This window comes from Triturus cristatus, chromosome 10, assembly GCF_964204655.1.
Source record: "Triturus cristatus chromosome 10, aTriCri1.1, whole genome shotgun sequence".
Taxonomy (NCBI): Eukaryota; Metazoa; Chordata; class Amphibia; order Caudata; family Salamandridae; genus Triturus; species Triturus cristatus.
Genome location: NC_140593.1, coordinates 432,059,848 through 432,085,996, shown reverse-complemented (window position 1 = coordinate 432,085,996; position 26,149 = coordinate 432,059,848).

The following is a 26,149-nucleotide window of genomic DNA, read 5'->3' as shown; positions in this document are numbered from 1 at the left end:
TCCCAACACCCAGAATCCAACACCAGTGTGGAAGTTGTCAATTCCCATCAAGTGATGTACCACATACCCCTGGACTTCAATTCTCCGACACTTTGTGACCGTGTGTCCACTGTAACGTACAATTACCTTTTGTGGAATAAACATGTTTCTGATGTGTAATGAACCTGTGCTTCGCTTTGTTATGTGCGTTGTCTGTGTTCCCACATCTGACTGACATTTGCTTGCCTCACCTGTGGGATTGTTACCACTGACTGTGGATAGGTGTCTGTGCATTCCAATGTATTTCAGGTCAACATCATTGTGTGGGATGAGTTACATGGACATGGTGAGTATGTGTTGTGGTGCCATAGTGGTGTGTCTCCCTCACATGTGTCACATCACCATGACTCACATAACGGTGATCACGTTGATGTAGTATTTGGCATGCACTGTGTTGTTTAGCAGATCAACATCTCCATGACACATGCCAAGTTGGAATCACAACAGAGGCAAGTATAGTGTACTGGTGAGTTTATTTACAAACATGTGTGAGGATAGTGCACAGGATGGTGGGTGCTGTACATTGGGTCTTGAATCCAAAGTTAACAGTAGAGTTGGAAGTGTTGGTAGATGAAATGTCCAGAGTAAAGTCCACAGTCATCAGCTACATTGGACCAACATCAACCCTCCATGTCATCTACGTGAGTTGTGTTAGTTACGACAAGGTGAACGGCCCTGGGGGATGTGCATGGACATCTGCTTCTCACTTGTCCTTCTTCAGATGACCCCTCTTCTCCTTCGGGGGGGGGGGGGGGGATCCTCAGGTGCAGACGTCTGCGGTGCAGAGGACTCTCCACCAGTCATCCTCCCTTCCTGTGGCTCTGGCAGATCGTGCGGCAACAGATGTTGTGGCCACACAGGGAGGTGTGGACATGTTGGTGCTTATCTGGCGGAGGCATTGGAGTATGTCCTGATGCACCGCAGTAAGTGCATCCCACTTTGCCTCCATGCGGGCATGATGGGCAGCCTGCTCCTGTTGAATCTTCTTGAGGATCCCCACTACCTGGCCGAATCCTCCGGTGCTATCCTGGTACGCATCTATGATGCGTGCCAGTTGGAGGTCATCATGCAGTCCAGACCCCTCTGCAAGGCACGCCCTCTGCCTACCACCCTTCCCAGCACCCCTATCTACACATGCAGGACCTGCGGCGGCACGCACAGGTGACACTGGGCCCCCTTGGGTGTTGTTGCTGGTGGTGTTCTCCGTAGCTTCCTGGGTGTCCTGTGTCCCTGTGCTGTCAGTATTCTGTGGCCTTGGTCTGTCCGTGTTGGCAGGGGGGGGCTTGTCTGTTGCCATATGCTGGAGGCGTGGGTACAGGGGGTGAAGATGTTGGTACTGCTGGTGCTGCATGATGACTCACACTGGAGGTGCCAGGTTGTTCGTCGTCATCCGAAGAGGACAGAGACGGATCCACACCAGAGAGCTGAGGGTCCACCAGAGTCTGGGACAGGGACTCCTCTTCATTTGCTGCTGTGTCCCCAGCACCACCTGTGTTTGGAAGAGACACACGATCTAAGTTATGTTTCTACAGGCATCAATGGTTCACATACATGACATTTTCTACTGTACATCAGGATGCATGCCTGTACACTGCTTTGTCCAAAGTTGTCACGGACAGAGATTGATATTGTTGTGGCACATTGCCCAGCCAAAATTAAACATTTAAATGTGCATGTCAAAGTGTGTGCATGCCCAGCTCATGCATTGATTTGGTTGTACATGGCCATTACTACTCAAGGGCCATCACGTTGCTGACACAGTTGTGTCTTCCTTGTACACATTTGACCTTTAACAAGGACATACATACAATTCCACTGAGGATATGTTGTAAGATTGGGGCATGTGTGGTAGCAGATTTTGCTAGTCTTTGTGTGTCACATTGGTGTATTGGTACAACATGGTCACAGTCCGGTATGCCTGTGATCTCTTGGGAGAAAGTGTTTTTTTACAGTGTTCCTAGTTCCCATCTCATTTCATACAAGTGATGATGTCACCATCGTTAATGAGTCTTGTGCTGAGTTTTATACGTGCATATGTGATTTGACTTGTCAATGTTCTCCATGGCAACATGGATTGGGCAAGGAAGCACTCTGGCTTTTCAATGCTCATGACAGTGAGAGCCGGTGGTGTGTTTGTTGCGGTTTGGTTGCTGTGAGTAGCATGTCTCCTCCAATGCAGTCCAGGTTAGACCTTGTGTCTACAGTGTCTATGTCAGTGAGTGGTGTGTTGAGTGAAGGATGCATATGTTGCAGCACGATGTAGGAGTGGAATGCAGCTCAGAACAGCACCGAGTGTGAATGAGACCATGCTATGGTGTCGGCTATATTGGTGTGTCCATTCCATTCACTGTCAGATGTCCCCTGTCAATGATGTATATGTGAGTTCCTGTGTGTTTTGTGCAGTGTACTATATATGGCTCTCCACACTTGTCATCTTCAAGACACACCTCCACAGCCAGGCCAGGGGGGAGCCCTGGATACTGCATCCCCAGACAGTGAGTTTGAACATACGGTTGCAATGGCTGTGTGTGCGACCGTGTTTGGTTTGGCCAGTGCATATGTGTGATTTTAAGCCACATCATTTATCAGGCCCATGTGTCAGACATCTTGCCCAGGCATTTACTTTGTGAGTGACTGTTACCACGTGTGCAATGTGTTTTAGCATAGAAGGTGTGTGTATGGCCAGCATCAGTGTTATTTGTTTTCAAGTCAGGACCTCCTTCTCCCCCAGGCCAGTTATCCCATCATGAAGCATGCCACCATTGTAGTGGGTGCAGGTTAACTTTCAGGATGTCAGTCAGTGCAGTCCAGGTGTTTGTTATTGCCCAGTTCTCAGCATGGCCTTGTGCTCCCCACAACAGAGCCCAGTGTCAGACATCTTGACAGTCCATTCTCACTCCCTGTGAGGCGAACATGTTTCAGTGTGAGCTTGCTGGGCCATGTGGGTGGGTGGGTGGGTGGGGAATGTCTGTGACTGCAACTCCCATCAAGCTTTTGGCTACAACCCCCTTCCCAGCATGCCCATACTTCCTTTTTTTGACTCTGCTTCCCTGTGAGGGGGTGTGACAGCAATGGCAAGATGGCTGACTGTGCAGTCCTGGTGTTTGTTGGTGTCCAGTTCCCAGCATGGCCTTGTGCTCCCCACAAGAGAGCCCAGTGTCAGACATCTTGTCAGTCCATTCCCACTCCCTGTGAGGCGAACATGGTTCAGTGTGAGCTTGCTGGGCCATGTGGGTGGGTGGGGAATGTTTGTGACTGCAACTTCCATAATGCTTTTGACTACACCCCCCTTCCCAGCATGCCCATACTTCCTTCCTTTTGACTCTGCTTCCCTGTGAGGGGATGTGACAGCAATGGCAAGATGGTTGACTGTGCAGTCCTGGTGTTTGTTGGTGCCCAGTTCCCAGCATGGCCTTGTGCTCCCCACAACAGAGCCCAGTGTCAGACATCTTGTCAGTCCATTCCCACTCCCTGTGAGGCAAACATGGTTCAGTGTGAGCTTGCTGGGCCATGTGGGTGGGTGGGGAATGTCTGTGACTGCAACTCCCATCATGCTTTTGGATACAAACCCCTTCACCAGCATGCCCATACTTCCTTCCTTTTGACTCTGCTTCCCTATGAGGGAGTGTGACAGCAATGGCAAGATGGCTGACTGTGAAGTCCTGTTGTTTGTTTGGCTACCAGTCCAAAGGGAGCCCCTGTGCTTCACACAGCAGCAGCCAGTGCAGTTTATCTTTGGGTGATATTTCACTACAGTGTGAGCAAATGCATTCTACCCGGTGAGTTGTGTGGAGTTTGTGTTGAGGGGTGTGTGTGTGTCACCACATGCTGGTAAGTATGGTCAGAGCTGTCAGTCCTCCTTCCCACCCAGCCAGACATCCCACCATAAAGCGTGCTTCCATTGGAGGGTGTGCAAGTTGTCTTTCAGGGTGTCAGTCTGTGGTGTCCTGCTTCTGATTTGCGCACAACCCCTACTAGGGCCTTGTGCTCCCCACAGCTTGACCCAGTGTCAGCCATCTTGTCAGTCAGTTTCCACTCCCTGTGATGTGGGCATGGTTCAGAGAAGTCTTGATGGGCCAATTGGGAGGGGGAGCATTATCTGTGACTACAAACACCATCATGCTTTTGGATACACTCACTTAACCTGCATACCCACTATTCCTTCCTGTCAATCAGCTGCACTGTGAGGTAGAGTGTTTGTGGTGGCAAACTGTCTGGCAGTGTTTATTTAGCTTTGTGCCACTGCCTTGCTCTATTTGTTGGTTGGTTTGTACATGTCATGACACAGTTACAAGTCACTATGAGATGGCAGGTATTGTGTTTGTCTGACTAGCATACACATCTTGGGATGATTATCTATTGATTACTGTGGCTTTGCTAACGGTGCATGGTTTCACTGTCCCCTTGCCACACAATATCGAGTATGTTGGTTGTGTACTCATCAGGCTCTGGTATGTCTGCTAGACCATGGACGCTCTCTGGTGGTAGGATGTCCCGCACCTTTTCCTCCCAGGACCTGAAGTATACTGGTTTGGCAGGAGGGCCACCACCAGTGCGCTGACTCAAGGTGTGATCTTTCTCGATGAGTTTCTTGACCCTCCTGCACACGTCATGCCACCTGTTCTGGATATCATCCTTTGTGCGCAATGTTGGTGATTGTGCATTCACCTTGTCCACAATCCTCGCCCACATCTTTGTATTCTGTGACATGGGGGTCCTTTGGACCAATGTACCAAACAAATGAGGCTCTACTCTGATGATCTCATCTACCAGCACTTCTAACTCACTATCTGTGAACTTTGGATTCTTCTTTGGGGGCATGGTGATGGGTGGTGGTGGTGAGTGATGTGTATGTGAGGGTGCAAGTGAGGGTGGGTGGGTGTCGGTTTTGCTAGGTGTATGTGTGAGTGCTATTGGTGAGGTGCTAATGGTGTGTAAGTTGTGTGATGGGTGAGTTGTGAGTGTGTCTGTGGTTGCTGTGTGATGGTGTTCTCTGCTGGCTGTTGTATTCAATTTGCAAAGGATCATGGTAGTGATTGGTGTCCTTTATATAGGTGCAGTTGTGGGTGTGTCTTTGTTCCCCAAAAAATGTTCGGGATATTTATTGACTGTCATTGCTTGTTTGGTCCTTATTTTGTATTTTTTCCTTTGGGTTTTCTAGGCATGAAGGAGACGTTCTTCTGACCGAGACGGACGCTAAAGTTGGCTCGTGCGGGCTTCTCCGGGTCTTTCACGCTGACTTTCTTCTGTGATTGATACGCATCGTCGCGGAGATCTCTATTGCTTCAGGTCCCTGTTTTCTGTACGGCTTGGGCTCCGTGCGAGTCAGTCTGGTTTTACACGCATTGCATCGTACTGCGCGGAACGGACATCGCGGGTACGTGTCGGTCGGGTTCATTCCTGGTGCATGTCGGTCGGTGCTAATCGTGTCCGTTGTCTGGGCGAATCCCTGTTTTCCATACGGCTCGGTCGTACGGCTTGTATTTCGTACGTGTCGGTTGTAATTCACACGCGTTGCATCGTACTGCACGGGTCGTATGGCGCCAGTCCGTGTCGGTCTGTCTCCGTTCTGGGTCGGTGTCGGTCGGTACGTTTTGCAGCCGGAATCGGAATCGGCCCCTTTGTGTTCTCCTTGGACGCCCACTTTCCTCCATTCTCCCCAACTGGGCGACTTTCTCTCTCGAAACTTTGACTTCTCCAATGATTACCCGCACACACAACCTGAGGCCCAAACAGTACCCTAGGTGCTTCTTGTCTCATCTCCAGTTCATCTCTCTGTATCATTGACTCCCTCACCGGTGGAACCCACATTTGCCAAAGCTCCTGTTTGCCTTTGTTCTGACCCACTGTCACTTCTCGATGGATCAGCTGTAGCTGGCAGTGGAGCACTAGCTTCCACTGGTATCTGAGCCATGCGGGTTTCACTCATTGTAAGGCTCCCTCCAGATATAGTTTCTTCCCCTTCTACTGTTTGCTGTTGACCTCCACCTGTTCTCTCTCTGGAGTTATATATTGAAACCACCGGTCCAATTGTAACGGGTACTGTAAGAACTTCTGGTAACCGCATGTTACAAGCAGGTTCTTCTGACTCAGGAGCTGCGTACCCTATCCCTACAGACCCTCCTGGAATTCTGGTTCCCACTGAAATCCTCCATCTTACGCCGGTTGTCTGGTCCTCTGAACCAATTCGTCCCAATCCTAACGTTTCCTCTGTTCGCTGTGTCTGCTCTGGATCCGTCCTAGAGTCACAAGATGGAGGACGTTCTGCTAGCAGTCTATCAAGAAAACTGTCATCTGTGTCACTTTCCTCTTCTGTCTTACTTTTTCCTCCAGACCTTTCTTCTCACAGCCTGAATGGATACTATTGTTCTCCCTCTATGGTGTCTACTCTCCATCTCTTCAGCTGTGCATCCCATCTGGCATCCTGATATGCCTTCATTGCTTTCTTCATTCTTCCCTACGAAGCTTCTCTTCTCTTCACTATTGCTGCTCTCATCCATGCATCTAATGCCTCAAATTGTGTTAGTCTAGGTGGAGGTTTCAGAGAAGGCATCACTCCCCTCAGCTGATACAGCACCTCCATACGAAATGACCACATAACGATGGTAAGCCAATTCTCCCTCTTTCTCTTTGATTTTATGCCAATTTTGAAGCCACACTATGGTATGTAGTCCTACATTTGTTGCCATATAATGTGCCTGGGTGTCCTCTGGCGGCGCTTCTTCTCCTACTCGAGTCACCACTGAAGAACCAGAAACCTTATGGGCCTGGCGGCGCAGGGTACGCCTTAATCTCCTGGGTTCACCTGCTTCAGCTAACAGAGACACGGGGACACTCTGTCGGCGTAAAAGATCAGATTTTATTAGCTGCAGCTAGTACAGTTGTCCTAGAAGTACACACGGTATGTTCTCAGGAGACTGCCACTTCACTCCGTGGCGCACAATCTTTTATAGTACATAGGTGACATATACATTAACCAAGAACACACCTAAGTCATACATGAAAAACCAATAAGAATAGTCTGGAAGTAAGTCAGAGCCAATAGAAAGGATTGGAAAACATAGGTATCGAGTAACCCGAAGAAGCCTCTCCTCCAATTGTGTTTGCCATCCCTCCCACAGGTTAATGTATTAACGTGTTCCCAACTGACTTACAGGTGGCGAGATACATTTGTGTGTTTTGGAGGACAGTTGTGAAACGAGAGAATACGAGCAGAGGACAGCGAACGCCAGAAGATAAGATAAAGTCAGAAGAGAATAGTGTGAACCAACAGATAGTTAAGACAGGGATTAGAAAAACCAGACAGGGATTAGTGTACTCGGCCGGTCTCTAACACCAGCTTTGTAAACAGATGCACAAGGCTATTTTGACACAATATTGCAGGAAAAGCAGAAAAAGACTTTGTTCGTCGTGCTGCCTGAGTGAGGGCAATACAAAATGGCGGCAGAGCACAAAACGGGGGCTCAATTCGATCGTGATCGAAAATCGAATTTCCTCAGACCCTCCTTTTGCCAGAACTCAGGCAAGATACACACTCACGTTAATCTGAGTCGATGTCGATAGCCATGAGGTCATCGAGCTGTTGTTGTAACATCATTCTAATATTCTCTGTTCTTTGTGTCTTGGGTTTTGGGATGCACATAGTAGCACAAAGGTCGCAGATGGCGGGACCACAGTGCATACAAAGACAACAAGAGAAAATGATGGCTAAAACCATACCAAGAAATGTTAGCACTTTCCAGCCCCATTTGGACAGTAGTCCCCAAAACCATCCCAATAATGACCAATCTCCTTCGTCCTGATGAATCGATTCGGAGATTATATGTAATTTAGAGATGGCCTGGTATACTGTCGGAGCATCATCAGGTATATAAATACAGCAACTTGATTTGATCAATTTACAGACTCCAACACGATCTGCAAGAATAACATCTAAGGCAACTCGGTTCTGTAAAGTCATAAGACGATCCGCTTGTAGTTCCGCTGTAATATTACTCAAAGCTCCTATAGTGATGTCTATGGTAGTCTCTACAACACAAACCAGTTGTCTCATATTCCTGCTGTTTGCCATAGGACCCCAAAAAGGAAGAAATCCTTTAAGGAAGTCTCCTCCCTCTTGTCCTGCTGTGTCTTTGGAATCAATAATTCTTCTGCCATATCTGTTTCTATGAATATTTGAAGAAGCAGTGTATGTAGGGGGAAGAAGAAAAGCTATATAGCAAGTTCCAGAAAAATCAGTTGGCAACCACGTATAGGCTCTATCGTGACAGATAAAATACGTGCCCTGAGATGGAACTAACGGCGGCGAATTCTGAGATGAGTGGATATATGTATGGGAACAAAAACTTTTTCTCTGTTCGATGTCAGTAGTCTGGCCATTTATTTGCAAACAAAGATTGCCTTGATAAGGTACAGTCCAAATTGGTGGAGATTTTCCCTGTTTAACCTTATCACTAAGGCTAGTGACATAATGAGTGACGTTCCAATTAGTATATGCCTTTCTCTAATCAACAGAAATTTTACTGTTTTCCATGATTTTGGCCATAGCTACCATTCCCTTTATCAATGAACTATGACTGAAATCTGGTCCACCAATATAGGAAGTGACAGGTTGTTTAAATCGGCTTTGATAAGCGTTAGAGAAAATAACAAAATAAGACCAAGCAGAACCTTCATAAGAGAACGGAAGAACTAAATATGGCATCCCTTTTGCTGTGGTATGAGGCATTAGTCCACACACCCAACAATCGGTTGTATTAATTACTAATTGTTGTTGGTGTAATAACTGGATAAATGAATTATTGTAATATTCAATTCTTCTAACGAGTTCATGTTGAGGAAGTGTATGAAATAGATGCGGAGAGATAGTAGAATAAGAAGTCACAATAATAGAAGAAGGGACAACTTTTTGCTGTATAGCATGAACAATCCAACCTGTACACGCCAACAAAATACACAATAATATGAAAACACATAAAGTTATACAACAACGACTGTATATTACTTTACAATAATTGTCTTTCATTTTGTTCTTTCTCTCTCTTTCGCCTAATGTAGTTTCCATCTTCTAAATGGATGCTCACGGCAATCTTCTTTAATCACTTGGTCACGATTGTCTGCCGTCCTATGACACTGCAAGTCCTGCAGGCCTATTGCCACTACTCAGGTCACAACCAAGACTCCTACCGTGACCCTGCAACCGGGATAGAAACTACATGGAAGAGAGAATCTCAAGTTTTCTTCTTCAATCTAGGTCTTAAATGTAATGAGCCTTATCAGGTACAGTCTGATCCTGAAACAATGTTCGTGGATTTGTGGTGTTCAGACGAAAATGTGGTGATACAGCTTCTTGGAGAATGTCGTTGTTTTCTTTTTCTGACAGTGTTCCATTCAAGCGTGCATCACTAAAAGGTATGAATCGGGGAACCTTCTCGCTTTCAGAGTCACTTATACCCTTACGGACCCACTGATCAAAGGGCAAAGGAACCTTCTTGCAGTGCACGCCGTGGATCCAGTTCTTCTTTCCTTCAACCTTTACTGCTGTACAAGTAGTTAGGAGAGCCTGACGGGGTTCTCTCCAGCGAGGCTCCAAGTTCTTCGTCCTTTGGAAATTCTTCACACAAACCCAGTCACCTGGTTGGATGGAATGGCCTGAGTCTGTGGAGGCCTCTGGCAAAGCGCTCTGAACCTGTTGATGGAGAACACATAATTTAGTTGTGAGGTCGTGTAAATAATCTATCAACATCGGGTATGGTATATCAGAGTACTTTTTAGGGCGAGGGACTCCCCATACATTAGCTGGGCGTCCGAAAACTATCTCATAAGGGCTAAGTCCCAAACGAGAATGCACAGCCGTTCTGGTGGATAGAAGAGCCAAAGGTAGGGCATCGGGCCAACTAAGGCCTGTACTAGCCTGCACTTCGCAAGCTTAAGCTTTAAAGTACCATTGTAGCATTCCACTAGACCTGCTGACTGTGGATGGTTTGCCGCATGGAACTTCTGTTTTATACCAAGACCTGCACAAACTTTTTGCATGACTTGGCCCACAAATTCGCTCCCATTGTCACTCCAGACAATGCGCGGCAAAGCAAATCTAGGGAAAAACTCTTTTAGAAGTACTTTGGCTGTAGATAAAGCAGTATTGTCTTTCAGGAGGTAAGCCTCTATCCATAAATGACCTGTTGGGGTTCCCTTTCTCGGATTGTACATTAAGCAAATAATGCAAGGTTTCACTACATTTTCTGCACACTTTGGGATTCCTTCGTTTTGCCACACTGGAGCCAGAAGCTTGCATATTCCTTTTGCACTTAGGTGGGCTGGACCATGCGCCATAGTAACTACAGGTAGTACATAAGCGTCTGGTAACAGCCAACGTTGGTGCTCGGACAATTCCACCCAACATCCCATCTCGTCTAACATTCCTGTACTTTCTTTCCACTTTCTCAATTCTTTCTCTGTAGCCTCTTCTTGAATTGATTTCACACTTTCTACTGTGTCCTCACACATTCCTTTTTCTCTGACCCAATTTGCAGGGCCCGCAACATACATGCGACTTGTAGCATCTCTGGCTGTCTTTTTCGCTACCTCATCCGCAAATGCATTCCCGCGACCAACATCGTCAGTAATCTTCTTATGTGCGCTACACTTCACAATTGCTATCTGGGTAGGCAAAGCAAGTGACTCAAGAAGGTCAGTCACCAACTGACCATGTTGTATCTTAGTGCCGTGGGAAGTAAGGAATCCCCTTTCTTTCCACAAACGTCCAAAATTGAATGTCACACCAAAAGCGTACTGGCTGTCGGTATACACGTTCACTCTTTTTCCTTTGGATAACACACACGCTCTGGTTAAGGCTATCAGTTCAGCTGCCTGAGCTGAATTATGTCTGATGCGTGCTGTTTCCACGACTGTATGCAAGGTAGTAACAGCATAGGCTGAAGTTGTCTCTCCATTAGGAAGCTTAAAACAAGAACCATCTACCCATAGCGTTCCATCCGGATTCACTAATGGCGTATCTGTTAAGTCAATTCTACCCTTTGTCTCTTCCTCAGTACGGAAGAAACAATCATGTTGTTCTTGAACACCTTTCTCTTCTGGAAGAGGCAACAAAGTAGCTGGATTTAAAGTATTACATCGCTTGATATGCACGTGACTAGCCAAGAGCGTCAGCTCATATCCAGACAAACGAGCACTCGTAAGATGTTGGGTTTTCGTTCTGTTTAGCAAAGTATCCACTGCATGTGGCACCATAACAATAAGCGTATTATCTAGCACCATTCCAGCAGACTGTCGAATAGAAATTGCTGCTGCTGCTGTCGCTTTAAGACAACTAGGCAATGCTTTAGCTACTGGATCTAACGTAGCCGAAAAATAGGCACATGGTCATTGTTTATCTCCAAATCGCTGTGCTAAGACTGACAACGCACAACCTTCTCTTTCATGAACATAAAGCGTAAAAGGCTTACTGTAATCAGGAGTACCTAGCACAGGAGCGGAACACAGAGCAACACGTAAATCAGTAAAACTCCTCTGACATTCGTTAGTCCATGGAAGGGGCTGAGGCGTATCTTTCAAAGTAAGTGCCAACAAAGGTTTGGCCAACAGAGAAAAGTTAGGGATCCACTGCCTACAATAGGAAGTAATGCCCAGAAAGGCACGTACCTCTCTTTGTGTGGATGGCACAGACATTTGCGCAATTGCTTGGATACGTTCTGGGGTTAATCGTCTTCCCTCCTTTGATAAGAGATGACCCAAGTAGGTAACCTCTCGGCGAACATATTGTAGCTTAGAAGGTGAAACCTTATTATTAAGATTGGATAAGTGTCGCAACAATGCAACTGTCACATTCTTACATATATCCTCTGAATCAGCAGCGATTAACAAGTCGTCCATGTACTGAATGAGAGCAGCACCAGACGGCAAGGAAAAAGCATCAAGATGACATTTCAGAGCTTGACTATAAATAGAGGGACTTTCACAATAGCCTTGAGGTGCGCGCTGGAACCGGAAGCTTCGGCCTCCAAGAGAGAAGCCAAAAATGTCCCTACTCTCTTCAGCAATGGGAATACTAAAGAAAGCATTTTTCAGATCGATAACAGAAAACCAAACCGCTGTAGAAGGTATCATAGTCAACAACGCAGTGATATCTGGGACAACAGGAAACTGTGGTACAACAATTTTGTTTATCTGCCAAAGATCAATTACAAAGCGATAAACAGGAGGCTGAGAAGGATCAGTGCGTTTAAGAACAGGAAGAATAGGGCTATTGCATATGTTACCTCTCGTTTCCTCAACCACATCCTTCTGAATCAAATCATGAATGATTTCCAAAAGCGCTCTTTCACCTTCAGTAGAAATTCTATATTGAGGAACACGTGGCAATTCAGCATTAGGTTTGAGAGTAACATCATAAGGTGGAATTTCAAGACAACCAACATAATTTGGACCCGTGGCCCAAAGCGTTGTAGGAAGAGAGCAATTAAGGTGGGAATTGATCTTTTGACAAATACATTGGAGAAGTCAGTTTCTGTCCTAAAGTAAGATATACACCAGAAGGAGAGCAATATATTGTTGCATGCAATCTTTTCAATAGATCCAAGCCCAATAGATTCTCGCCGCAACCATTTGAAAAGAGAAGCGGAACGTCTAAATCATAAGGACCAATTGAAATAGGCAAAGGGCAAGAAACCGGATTACGAACTGGGGCGCCAGAAAAACTTACAGATACATTTGTTAAGCCAGTTTGAAGGTGCCCCAGGGAGTTTTGAGTGAATGATAAAACTTCTCATCGCACCAGTATCTAAAAGAAATGGCTCTGAAACACCCATTGTAGTGACATTAACATAAGGTCCATTCTGATCTACTGGAATCAACACAACTCCCTCACTTTGTCCATGGCTGTCCTAGTTAACATGAAGACTTTCATTCTCGCCTTCAACATAACAATCCTCATTGTAATACTGTGTAGACCGAGCGTTTTGATGATCAAAGTAGTTCACAGAATTAGAAGTAGGAAGGGAACGCTGTTCTTGGGTCAACATACCTCGACCTCTACCTCTGTTTGCTGACTGGAGGCCACCACGACCGCGTGGAGCAGATAGTGTCCCATTGCGCTGTAATAAAACCGGACAATTATTCTTAAAATGGCCTTCCTCTCTACAATAGGCACATTGATTAGGACCTAACAAAGGTCGTGGAGTATATGGCTCAGGCTTTTGATACACCCTCTGAAACTGTGGAGGCTGTTGAAACTGGGGCTGAGCATAACGAGGTGGATAAGCCTTAGAACCTTAGTTTTCAATTCTTTAGTCTTTTTCTCTTGCTTATCTCTTTCTTCTTCAATCTCTATTTTCATAATATTGAGCAGTAGCCAATATCTGGGCTGAAGAGGAAACAGCCCATGAACTTTCGGAGTCTTTCAACTTATGCGATAACTCAGGTAGCAAATTAAATACAAACTTATCTACAAATAATCGCTGTCCACCCTCTGTAGTCATGTCCTGACCACTGTGATCAATGAATGTCTCCTCGAAACGAGTAAAGAAATCAGAGACACTCATCTTTCTTCTGTTTACACGCAGCTAGTTTATGCCAGTTAACTATCAAGGCAGGCATCATCGTTTTCATTAATGTAATAATCCTACCAGGATGTTCTGAAATCAAAGCATCAGGCTTCGCACCACCCACTTGGGCTCTCTCTGCGGCAATTATAGCATCCCAGTCTCCACCTAATTCTTGAGCATGATTCTCCTTACGAATCCTAGCCCATAACGCTTGTGGGACTACATTCCCCATCAACATATCAATATCTGCTAAATTCATAATGCAGGCATCAACAGCCTGTGACAATTCTTTATAATAACCTGCAGGGTTTTTACGAGGATCCGGTAGAGACTGTTTAAGAGCCAAAACGTCAGATCTTTTCCAGGGGACATGTACCCATATTCGCTGGAAGTGAGCAGGAATAGCTTGATTAGCACCTGCTGCTGGAACCTCTTCTCTCCATACCGGAGGAACTTCTCTCATTGGGTAATTTTTCAGTGTCAACCTAACTGAGGGATCGGAGTCAAGAAAAGTCTGTGCGGTAAATAAAGTTCTAAAGGTAACAAGCGTCTTTACAGCGTCCTCAACCTTAGAACCCACAATGAGACCTTTATCAAAATTAGCCTGAATATCTAACAGACCCTGAGGAACCGAACCCAAGTCCATATCCTCCCAACTTTTAACAAGAGTATCACACATAACATAGAAAACATATCTCTGCGTAGGCGCATTCCATTTTGAGAAGGTAGGCATAATGTCAGGTACACTAAACTGAGGACCCTTCTCAATCTATTTGCGAGCGAGAGAGTCCAACCTTTCTCGTTCTTCGGAAGCTGGGAACTGACTACGAGACTGTCTTCGAGAAAATGCCGGAGACACATTTAACGCCTCAAAGAAAGGGGATAAAAGACCAAAGACCGTATCTGTGAGTCGTTTACGCATAGACGGAGAATTTGACATAAGGATAGGGAACAAGGTATTAGGCGAACTAACTAAAGAAGAATCAGTAATTACCGGGGGAACAGATGGCAAAGAAGATGAAGGACAAGAAGACGAAGGCAAAGCTGGCAGAGGCGGCAATACTTGAGGGGGCAAATGTGGAAGAGCCGGAGCAAGCGGAGGCGCAACTGGCGGCTGAACAGGCTGTAACAACGGGGGTGCATTAGCACCTTGTACATAGGGCGGAGGCAATCTCAATAGGTGAGACATCAAGGGATCTTCCTCTAAGTCCTTTCTTTTATCGCCATACGATGCTGTCTCTCTGAAATTTCCATCGCATTGTTAACTTCATCATCTTTAAATTGCTGGGCAGCCTGTATAATTGTCATACCCTGTGCTTTCCTATCTCGTTTTTCTTGCTTAATTTTTCTCTGTTTGGCTTCCTTACGCCAAAGGCGGAAAGAGTCAAACATTGCCGGCCGGGCTTTTCTTTTGAATAAAATAGTTTCCAAATTATCTAGTATGTCAGGCTCAAAACTACCATTTTCTGGCCATTTTAGAACACCATCATTCTTTGTGTATCGGTTCCATGTCTCGTTAAAGGCAATGTGGCCAACACCATGTTTAGAATAGAGCTCATAAGTGGGAGTTCCAACCGAAGGAATCGGACAAGAGTCTTCCAGCCGGGAATCCCTATTAAAACCAAAGCAACAAAGTTTCTTAAACTTAGTCAGACCAGGCATCGTTATTTCACTGGACTGTTCACAAACATCAAGGGGGTTAACTCAATTAACACAGCACAAATGTACTTACCCCTTGGCTTCGGTTATTGCAATACCCGAATCAAAGACCCAAAGAACCTAAGAACCAAAGAACCAAAGAACCAAATGTGGGAGCGACCCACCAATACTTAACTAAGATGTCTTCTTACACCAACAGAGACCCGTCTATCATCTCGCTTTACCATACATCACCAAAATGAGGGCCAAGGTAGGGCAGTAGTCAGGGCAGCAGTCGTCAGTAGCCGTCAGGAAGGAGTAACCACGCTGCAAAAGACCTTCGGACCACTTTCGACATACAGGGGTCGCTTGACGTGGTTCGCGATTCCTCCAGAATTTTCTTGCTGGGTTCCTCACGACCTTCAGGCAGAACCACTACCTCTGAAGCCGCCCAACATTGGGCGCCATTTGAAGAACCAGAAACCTTATGGGCTTGGCGGCGCAGGGTACGCCTTAATCTCCTGGGTTCACCTGCTTCAGCTAACAGAGACACGGGGACACTCTGTCGGCGTAAAAGATCAGATTTTATTAGCTGCAGCTAGTACAGTTGTCCTAGAAGTACACACAGTATGTTCTCAGGAGACTGCCACTTCACTCCGTGGCGCACAATCTTTTATAGAACATAGGTGACATATACATTAACCAAGAACACACCTAAGACATACATCAAAAACCAATAAGAATAGTCTGGAAGTAAGTCAGAGCCAATAGAAAGGATTGGAAAACATAGGTATCGAGTAACCCGAAGAAGGCTCCCCTCCAATTGTGTTTGCCATCCCTCCCACAGGTTAATGTATTAACGTGTCCGCAACTGACTTGCAGGTGGCGAGATACGTTTGTGTGTTTTGGAGGACAGTTGTAAAACGAGAGAATACGAGCAGAGGACAGCGAAGGCCAGAAGATAAGATAAAGTCAGAAGAGAAAAGTGTGAACCAACAGATAGTTAAGACAGGATTAGAAAAACCAGACAGGGATTAGTGTACTCGGCCGGTCTCTAACACCAGCTTTGTAAACAGAGGCACAAGGCTATTTTGACACAATATTGCAGGAAAAGCAGAAAAAGACTTCGTTCGTCGTGCTGCCTGAGTGAGGGCAATACAAAATGGCGGCGGAGCATAAAACGGGGGCTCAATTCGATCGTGATAGAAAATCGAATTTCCTCAACCACCCCTGTGTCGCCTCTACACAGATCTCGCAACACCCTAAAACATCTCATCATGAAAATCAATTAATTGCAACCAAATTTTCAATATTCAACTTCGGACGAACTTCCACCAATCCCAGCGCGGCGTTACACCAACCAACCTATCACAGCGAGGTGCGCACTGACGTCACTGCTCACTCTTTGCAGCGGCTCACCCGCCTTTACAATTAAACTCGCTTGCACATTCGCACTACAAGTAACTGTATATCCAAAGCTAATAAACCAAGTAACTGCTCCTAACACAGTCACAATAACTTACAGTTACATAAAACAAGTAATTGTCCGTCCGCTAAAGGTTAGATGGAACACTCTTACAAGAACATTCATCCGCTGTGACCCCCGACCTGCGTTGATCACTCAATCGCCGTAGTCCACCCCCGGTACCTGAGGCTTTCTATCGCGACCTACTCCTGCATTCACACAAAGTTCCCTGTCACAAGTGAATCGTTGATAGCGCTTCACGACACCCACAGTATTGATCAGACAATTACAAATACAAAACTATCCCGGGATCTTGGACTTCTCTTGAGTCCGCTAACCAAACTTCCTGATCCGCACGTGTTCGGACCAGTAAACCGATAAACCCACAATCACTCAACTTGCATCCAAACTCCGCAAGACATCACACAATTAATCCATCACCGCAATCTAACCACCACACAGTTCCTTTCATACTCAAGCTACCACTGTTTCCGCCACACCGTCAACGTCCGCCAACCTCCATCATCTTCGCCGTCATCTACTCCGGGTCCAAAACTCCCCTCACTTTTAGAAGCAAACAATCCTCTGCTACCATTTGATTACGCTAAATTGTATTCCCTGCTTTCTCTGCTAAAGTTAAGACTGATGGTCTTTTATTTGCCTGCTAAAAGTGGTGGAGGGGAGTAATACAATTCAAGATTATACTTCCAATTTGTCATACTCTAAAGGACCACAGACTCCGAACTTTTGTTTTGTGGATTTATTATATTTGAATATAAACACACCTTAATATCAGAGTATATAGATACATAAAAATCAATACAGAGCCGAGTCTACGAATATAATTCATTTGGCACAAACGGCATAATGTGATGAACTCCAAAATCAAAATACAGCAAAGAATAGTAGCTGAGTCCTATTATCTTTTTATTTGAGAAGAAAACAAAGAAAAATATATCTTTCCCTACACTGCTCTAAATGAGGGTCCTACCAATCTCTCTTATATCATATCCTAAAGGTGTCAGCACGTGTTGACTTCCTAAGAAGTGCTCACGACAAATGGGTCTGATAGCTTAAAGCTATGGAGCTCGCTCTAAGATACTCCTTCTCCTCCGAAAATTAACAGAAGTCTCTCGAATCTGACCCTGCGCATCATACAAAAAGACAATGTTCAACCCCCAATACATCATATGGTGTACTTTTTCAATTGCAACGTTTTCAGTAGCTTTCCACAGGAGCTGTCATTAATTTTTCTTCATCTTCCAGTGGCCTTGAGTTTCAAATAGGCCAGGCACGAAAGGCGTCCTCCCTTCTCGCCTTCCAAACTTCTTCAAAGACATTCCGGGTATCTCCTTAAATCTAAGAATAACGAGGTCGAATTCCTGCACCTGCAGTAGGATGAGAACATACTGTCTTCGAGCACAAAAAGGATTAATTTAATTAATTCTTGAGCAACCAAGGAGAAACGAAACTCAAAACAACTTACAGTTTGTGCCTACAATTCAGGCAACTTAAGCTAAACACAGTTTACATTGCATAAGTATAATTTGATCCAGCACATTACACATACAGGAATTGCAAGTGTCTCTAATACATGTAAAATCCTATTTGAATGTGCACACTACATTTCAGTGCTACTATAACGTGAATAAATGCATCTTATTAATCATGAAACACTGCAAACGCCGAAAATACATGTGAGTGCGTTTTAACCATGAGGATAGTGCACCCATACAATTTAGTGTGCCGTAAGCGCTCTATCACTGGTCACTCAATTACCCTCACCCAGGGCCACTGGAACTATGTAACAAGGAGAACGAAATTATACAGCAGGGTTAACTCAATTACATGATAGTTTCTCCCTTATACACATATTAACACTATCCGAGAAAATGTTTCACTTCATAAATACCCAAATACAGCAATATGCAACTGAAAGGTGAACAGTAAACCTCTGCAAAGGGCCTGCCACTGTGCAGCAGCAAGTGTTGCCACATTTTCATAACTTTTGATCCATTTGAGCTAGAAACAAAATGTTGTTTTTGTAAATCTTCACATATGTAGGATATGGCAAGTGTGGCACATCCATAATTATGTGGAAAACGACACAGATACAGAATCACATAATTCCAGGAACCCTTCCCTCATCATACTAATTTCTCAGCACTTTAGCCCTGTTCTTTTAGTAGCTCAGTGGATGGAAGCGCAACATTGTTGGGTGGTTTGGGTCTTCTGAGGTGAAGCATGCAAAAACTGCCTTATCACAGGTGGAGCAGGCTTTGTTAGCTGAGTGGGCCTTGTCCATCCAGGGGCAGACTGGCCGTAGCGGGTACCAGGCGTTTCACAGGTGGGCCGCCAGGCCGGGGGCTGGCTGAGCTGTTTGCCAGGGCCGTTTTCGGTTCCCAGTGCGGCCGTGCCCCCAACTGTCAAGAAGCGGGGTCATTTATACAAGACAGACACTATTTTCTGCTTTTTATCTGTTCATTTATTTTCCACACATCTATAGACTGTCATCCCCACTAATATTCTCTTCTTTCTTTCCATCTTCTTTACAGGTGACAGGGAGTACGGGAACACCGGATCTTTCTTTGGCCCTTGGAATAAAATATAAAGACCACTGGTTAGTGTGCAAATCTTATGTATTCTATTATTTGGGTTTTGAAGGGGAAGATTTTGTTAGTGTGGAGAGTTCTTTTAGAAAGAAAATGTACCTCCTATCCCTTCACCACCACGTGATAAGGTTTTTTTTTTCAAAAGTAGAAACGCTGCGGCGATGTGGGCAGGTGGGCATGTTCATGCACACGCTTTGGGAATGCACAGTTATTCAGAGGTATTGGGCTGTGTTAGAAATGGGATTCCTGGTTGGCTAGGGCTTGCGCCAAAGCCAGGCAGAAACCACCACTCTTGTCAGGGCAAGGAAGGTACACGCCAAAGATAACCCCTGCTCACCCCCTTGGTAGCTTGGCACGAGCAGTCAGGCTTATCTCTGAGGCAATGTGTAAAGCGTTTGCGCGCGCACCCAGCAACAACACCCAAGGCCCACCACAAAGGAAACTCCACACAAGGTATTATATAAAAATAACCTTTGTATTATACCAAACACATTAGATAAAAACACACACTTTACAATGTGCCAACAGGCACGGGCAGAATTTACAAGGGATTATATATACAGGGGACAGGGCCACATGGACCACTGTCAGGAATTAGCACTTTGTAGAAATAGCACTTAGAACGTAGGAATAATTCTTTAGAACATAGCACATACAATCACTGTAGCACTAAATAGAAAATGTAGCACACAACCAGTAACTACTGGTCACAGGTAAGTACCACCTACGCAACCCTAACCACCTTAGGAAAATATTACGCAGGGAATCAGGACCTCACTAGTACCACCTGTGCTAGGAGTAAACAAACAACCACCTAAGTATCACAATACCTGTAGGGGTAATAGCACATTACACATGACGCATAAAAACACATTCAGAGGTGTAAACACAAGGCACATGACGCATAAAAACACATTCAGAGGTGCAGGTTAGGAACAATAGCGCAAAACTTACATTCGCCACCACCTGTGGCAGTCCCTAGGCCAACTGGCCTTGTCGGGGCTCAAACACCCTGTGTCCAGCAAAGTCAGGGCGCGACTGCGCAGGCTGCGCAGACCAGGGCGCGCGAGGCACAACCTACACATTGCAGCTGCCCACTAAGTGCTGGGCAGCTGGGGAAAGGGGCGTGGGCACCACTGTGCCCTTTAGAAGCAATCTGTCGCACTGGGAGCCTTCTCGGGGCTCTTTAAACAAGTAATTTGCCCCCAATGTTGGAGCTACACTGAGCTCTGAAATTAATAGTGTGCCCCTTTGGTTGGAGCGGCCTGCTGCCTTCCGGGGCTGCTCTGATCACGGGAAAAGTGCCCTCTACGTTGGAGCGCCACTCGCGCCATGCAATGCTAAAGAATAATGCCCCCAGAAACGTTGGGGCGGCCCGCTGCCTTCCGGGGCCGCCCGCCTTATAAAAGAAATGCCCCCGTAAGGTGGAGCCTCGATGGGCTCTTGGACACATCTGCCCCCTTCGTCGGAGCCTCTCGGGGGCTCAAGCACAAACGAAGAACAATGCCCCCAAACGTTTAGAGCATCCAAGCGCTCTAGAATAGAGAATACCGGCACCACGGAGCCCCCCGGCCCTCCCCTACTCACCGGGCCGCTGGCAGGGGGACTCCGTTCCTCTCGCTGCCGGTCTGTGCTTCGCTTAGGGAGCCTCCGGAGCTCCCGTCACACCGGACTCTTCCTGGACAGTGCGAGGCGGCACCAGAGAGCTCCCGCTCCTCGGGGCTCTCTCGCTCTCTGTGGTTCTTCCTGCTTTGTCCGGGACAGCGCGGGGTAGGCTCCCGGCTGCTTCCTGGTTGCCACGCCCACGTCTCAAAAGGCCTGCCTGACTTCCTGGGTTTCGGCAGGGGCCACGGCGGTGACTTTCTTTACGGTGGCAAAGAGGGGTGGGCTCCCTCAATGATGCGATATACGGCGGGGTGGGCACCCACCGTAAGAATAACCAAATAAGCGGGGTGGGCACCCGCAAGCACACCACAATGCGGGGTGGGCTCCCGCTGGATCAAATAATTAAATAAGCGGGGTAAACGCCGGGTGGGCACCGGCTGGCAGCAATAAAGCGCTCCTGAGCGCTAAAGGCAAATCAAAGCGCTTCCAGGCGCTTAGGGACACAGATAAAGCGCTCCCAGCGCTTTAGGGCAAAATAATCCACCAAGTCCAGCAAAGTTCTTAGGAAGGTGGGCAGGGGGCAAGGCTGGGCCAGGGGCCAGCTCACTGGGCCCACCAGGCAGGAAGGCAGTCCAAAGTGGCGGTTCCTCCTGGCCTCCAGCAGCAGCAGCCCCCCTCAGGATCCTGGAAGAGAACAACTTCTGTGGGGACACAGCCCCATTTTTATACAGTAAAACCCTTTGTTCTTGGTTCAGGGTGAGGGGGAAAACCAGTCGCAGCTGGTTGGGGAGCACCCTTGATGTGCTCAGCCCCTCACTCTATTTACTGGCAGGCTAGGGTCGTCAGTCGCACCACAGGGGGCGGAGCCAGCATTGTGTGGGGAAAGCCCTGCCCTATTCAGGACCCAGGTGTACTCCTCCCACCCATCTAGCTGCTGATCTCCCTATTCACCACCGGGTGACTCCTCTTGACTCTGGGAAATCCCTAGCCCGTCACATGACCTCAACCAGCCAATCGCCAGACAAGGCACACATTTTACACTGCACACCGAAGTGCCCACTTCTAGAAGTGGCACTTCCATACTAGCTACACGCACGCCGCACGCATCATTGCGCAGCATTTAACCACACGAATCTGTGCATACCAGACTCGACCATGCACACCCCACGCATCAGGAACTACCAGGGACGCATACATTCCCCTTGCATTCCTATGGGAGGGCAGGCCTATCTCACCACATGCACTCAGAGTGCGCACGCACTTTACCCTGGGACACAGGGAAAGTGCGCAGAAACCAAAAACCACTATCACCAAGTCACCAAGAAAAGCAAAAAAGTTCAGGGGTGAACCTGCCAGAAGGGCCAAGTCCAACAGGCTGGGATTGTAAGACTTATGGAGAATGCATTGGGTCAGGGGTTCGATGGTAACATAAAACTAGTTCTCCTGAATGCCTGGGGACCGACGGACCTGACCTCCAAGGAGCGCTTGTGGGTAACCCTGGGAGTGATGGTGGCAAAAATTGTAATATTATGGAAGGCCCGAGAACCACCAAGCATAGTGGACTGGAGCAAAGACATGGACTGGTGTATGGTCACAGAGAAAGCGGTATATGTTGCCAGAGGCTGCCCCAATAAATGGTCACAGGTCTGGGATAGATGGAATGTATATAGAGGTGGGATATGTGAACCCCCGTTGACCAGGGACGAAACGGTTGCACAACACCTGGGCATGTTGGAAATGTAAATAACGTAGCTGTGGTCCCGCTTTCATACCTATTCCCTCTAGAATACACACGTGTTGTAATAGTACTGATGAATGTGGCTTGGATGATCAGTGTCTATATGTCATACTTGTTTTCAATAAAAAGAATTAAAAAAAAAAAGTAGAAACGCTGATAGAGAAAAGATAACCAGACAATACGGTCCACCAAGCTTTGAAAGAAAACTTCGAATAACTTCTTGGTACAATTGTTACCCCTTTAATTAATCACTCATTGGGTTCACAACAATATTTCTTAAAAAGAAAAAAGAAATGAGCACCCTCTTAGTTCCCTCACCATAGTGATCAGAGAGAGATGTTTTCATCACAAAGGATGGTTATGAGAAAAAAACTATAAAAATATTTTCTTAAAGGTAAAGTAAACTCAATTCCCGCAACTCATGTGAATTTAGGTTTTGCCTTGTGGAAGTCCTCCCCCCTCTCGTCTGCTGTGCCTCCTCAGGATTTGCGACCGTAGCTGGCTGAGCCACTCTTCCTAGATCGCGGCTGGGTACAGCATATATCCGGTGGCCTCTTGGCTCTCCTGTGGCATTTCCCCCTGGTCGATCTTCAACCCGGTCAGTCTTCTCGTAGGCCATCCAAGAATACCCTCTGGTCAATCAAGATGTGCCTTTCCATCGAGAAAACCGTCGTAGGGAGACCTCCTACTTTGAGTTGGTGGAATCAAAAGGAATGAGGTAGAAACTTACCTTTTTTCTGTTTGCCACTTTTGTGTCCATCTAAAAAAAACCATTGTCCAGGTTCTCCCTTTGCTGCTACTACAGGACCACGACACTAAGCAACTCCGTTGTCGCTGTAACTAAGGTAAGCTTCATTTACGGTTTGTCTTACTATGAATAGTGCATTGACAATTGCTTTAGGCTAATACTAGTGATGGTGGACCAGGCCTGCTGCCATGAAAAAAGAGTCAACATCCTAGTTTCCATTTATTTTAATGTAGTCCATGGCACTTGAGCAGATCAGGTACCTACCAGTTCCCATTGCTGGATCTCTCAAATTATATCCTTTGACTGCAAGGGACACTTTTTGAACCTAGGGATATTGAAGGGGTTTGGAATGCCGATCCTTGCATTAACCAGACAAATAGCATTTTAGCAGACTTACTAGATAGCGAAGATCATTGTAACAATAAACCTGACTTCAAGAGGTTATAAATTGGTATACAAATTCCTTATGCCAATGAAATTAGCCTTGTTATCCCATTAGTATATGGTATGCGCCTTGGGCCGTATTATGGTAATTGCGCTAGGCACACCTTTAAAAAGGTGCGCCGGGCGCAAACAGTGAAAATGTGCCGTATTACCATGAATGAACGGCCCCCAGGGCAGCCGCGAACTCTTGCTGCCCTAGTGGCTGCTTTTCAGCCGCTCTGTGTTTTCACAGTGCAGGCGGCAACCCGCCTGCACTTTTGAAGGGGATTAGAGATCCCCTTGCAGGCTGGTGTAGTCAGTGACTACACCTGCCTGCAAGGTGATGTCTGGGGGTCAATAAGACCCTCTTTACCCCCTCAGAGGGCTGCCATCAAGGAGCGCACTGACAGTGCGCCACTGTTTAGATGGCACACTCTCAGTGCGCCTCCTGAGGGCTTCTTTGCCTCTGCGCCCACATCGGTAATACGGCACGGGCGCAGAGGCAAAGGGATTCCCTCATTTGCATGGGGCATGCCCCCATGCAAATGAGGGGATGCCCCCTTGAAGATAGCGCTGGTGCTTTATGTGCGCCTGCACTATTGGTATTACAAAAGGGGCCGCACAAGCGTCTGTGGCTCTTCTGTAATACCAAAGTGCCCCGGGGGCCCGCAAAGCAGGCGCAAATGCCTGTTGCACCCCCAGGGAACTTTATGTAATACGGCCCCAGGAGGTTGTAGAACCACAAAGAACTCCAATTTCATTGAATTGTTAGGCTTGTTCATTATTGTCCTTTTGTAATAAACTTGGATGTTGTGTACATTGATGGCACCAGGGTTGTCTTGATGTTTATAGGGATCCCAATGCCCTTATTAAGAAGACATACATGTGAACTAGTTTTTATCCCCAAAATTAAGTCGAAGCAGTGACAGCTCCTCCGCTAAGGCAGAGAAGCATCGCCCCACTGCTTTCGGAGCAGTGTAAAATGAAAAAATAAAATGATAACAGAAGTTATTTCTGTTATTATCATTTTATTTTGGTATCAGTCAGGTTGGGAAGGGCTGGGCTCCCATGACATCTGGGAGGAGTGGGTGCTGCACTTCAAAGTGGGCATGACTGTTTGGCCAACCCTCTCAGGCAGGCCAAACAGTCATGCGAACTTTTCATGTTCCGCAACAGGTTGCAATACACAGCCTGGTGGGGAACATGCCAAGCCTCCCATTCCCTGTCTGAGCTCCATGCCACGGTGCTCAGACCAATCACAACAATGCATTGTAGTGTTGTGATTGGCTTTGGGGAGGAAGCCTTTGTGCTTCCTCCTTCCCCATAAAGACACGATGAGGGACAGCGGCAACAAGGAGGTAAGTGTTTTTTTTTTGTTTGTACCATTTCCCCCGGGACCTTCCTTGCCCCCGCCCTCCATTCTTATTCCCTGCCAGCCGCTACTGAGTGGGAGCCAAGGCTACAGAGGGTGGGCTACAAACTGATAATGTACTTTGCATTAAAATAGTCCTCAGCTGGATTTAGGATATTTTGTTATTGGCTATTTTACCCCCAGTGGTTTGAGCAGTGCCAGATGCATTGCAGAGTTGAATCGCCTTCACCCCCACACCCTGCTGCACCTGAATGTGGCCCCATGCACCATTACTGGAGATTTTATTGAGAAATTTGAAGATGGGATACCTCTCGTGAAGTTAATGGGAGGATAAAAGAAGGATGTATTCGTTTTTTTCTTGATGAGGATAGTAACTCTATTATCAACTTCCCTTTGGTAAATGGTGAGTGCTTTCAAAATTACTTTGATTGTCGAACATAACAGAGCAGAGTGATAAACTAGTGTATGCTTAGGGTTGGGTGATATCCAAACAAATTCTGGTATCTTTGAGGATTTGACGGATGTAATAACATAAGATCTCTGCACACAATAGATACAAGGAGCTCTTAATGGGAAGGTAGACAAAATTGTCTATGAACTCTCAAGAAAATGCAGGAAAAACTGAAGAGTTTATGACTGATAACTCACACTAAAAGGAAATCACTGCAGACTTTTATAAGCTGATTCATTAGCTAACCAACAATTTGCCTCTCAGTGTACTGAGGAATTATTTAATCTTAGAATGCAGCATTTGAAAAATAAGCAATGAATAAAGAAAATGACACCCTGAGCACAAAAAGTAAAAATACAAAAAATGGTCAACTCTAAACCGCATTATGAAAACATACATTATAGCAGTGGGAGGACCACTAAAAGAATTGGCGAGAACTTTATAGTGATTACGAGTGACACTAAATGGTTTCGCAACTTGGAAGCGGATGGACCTG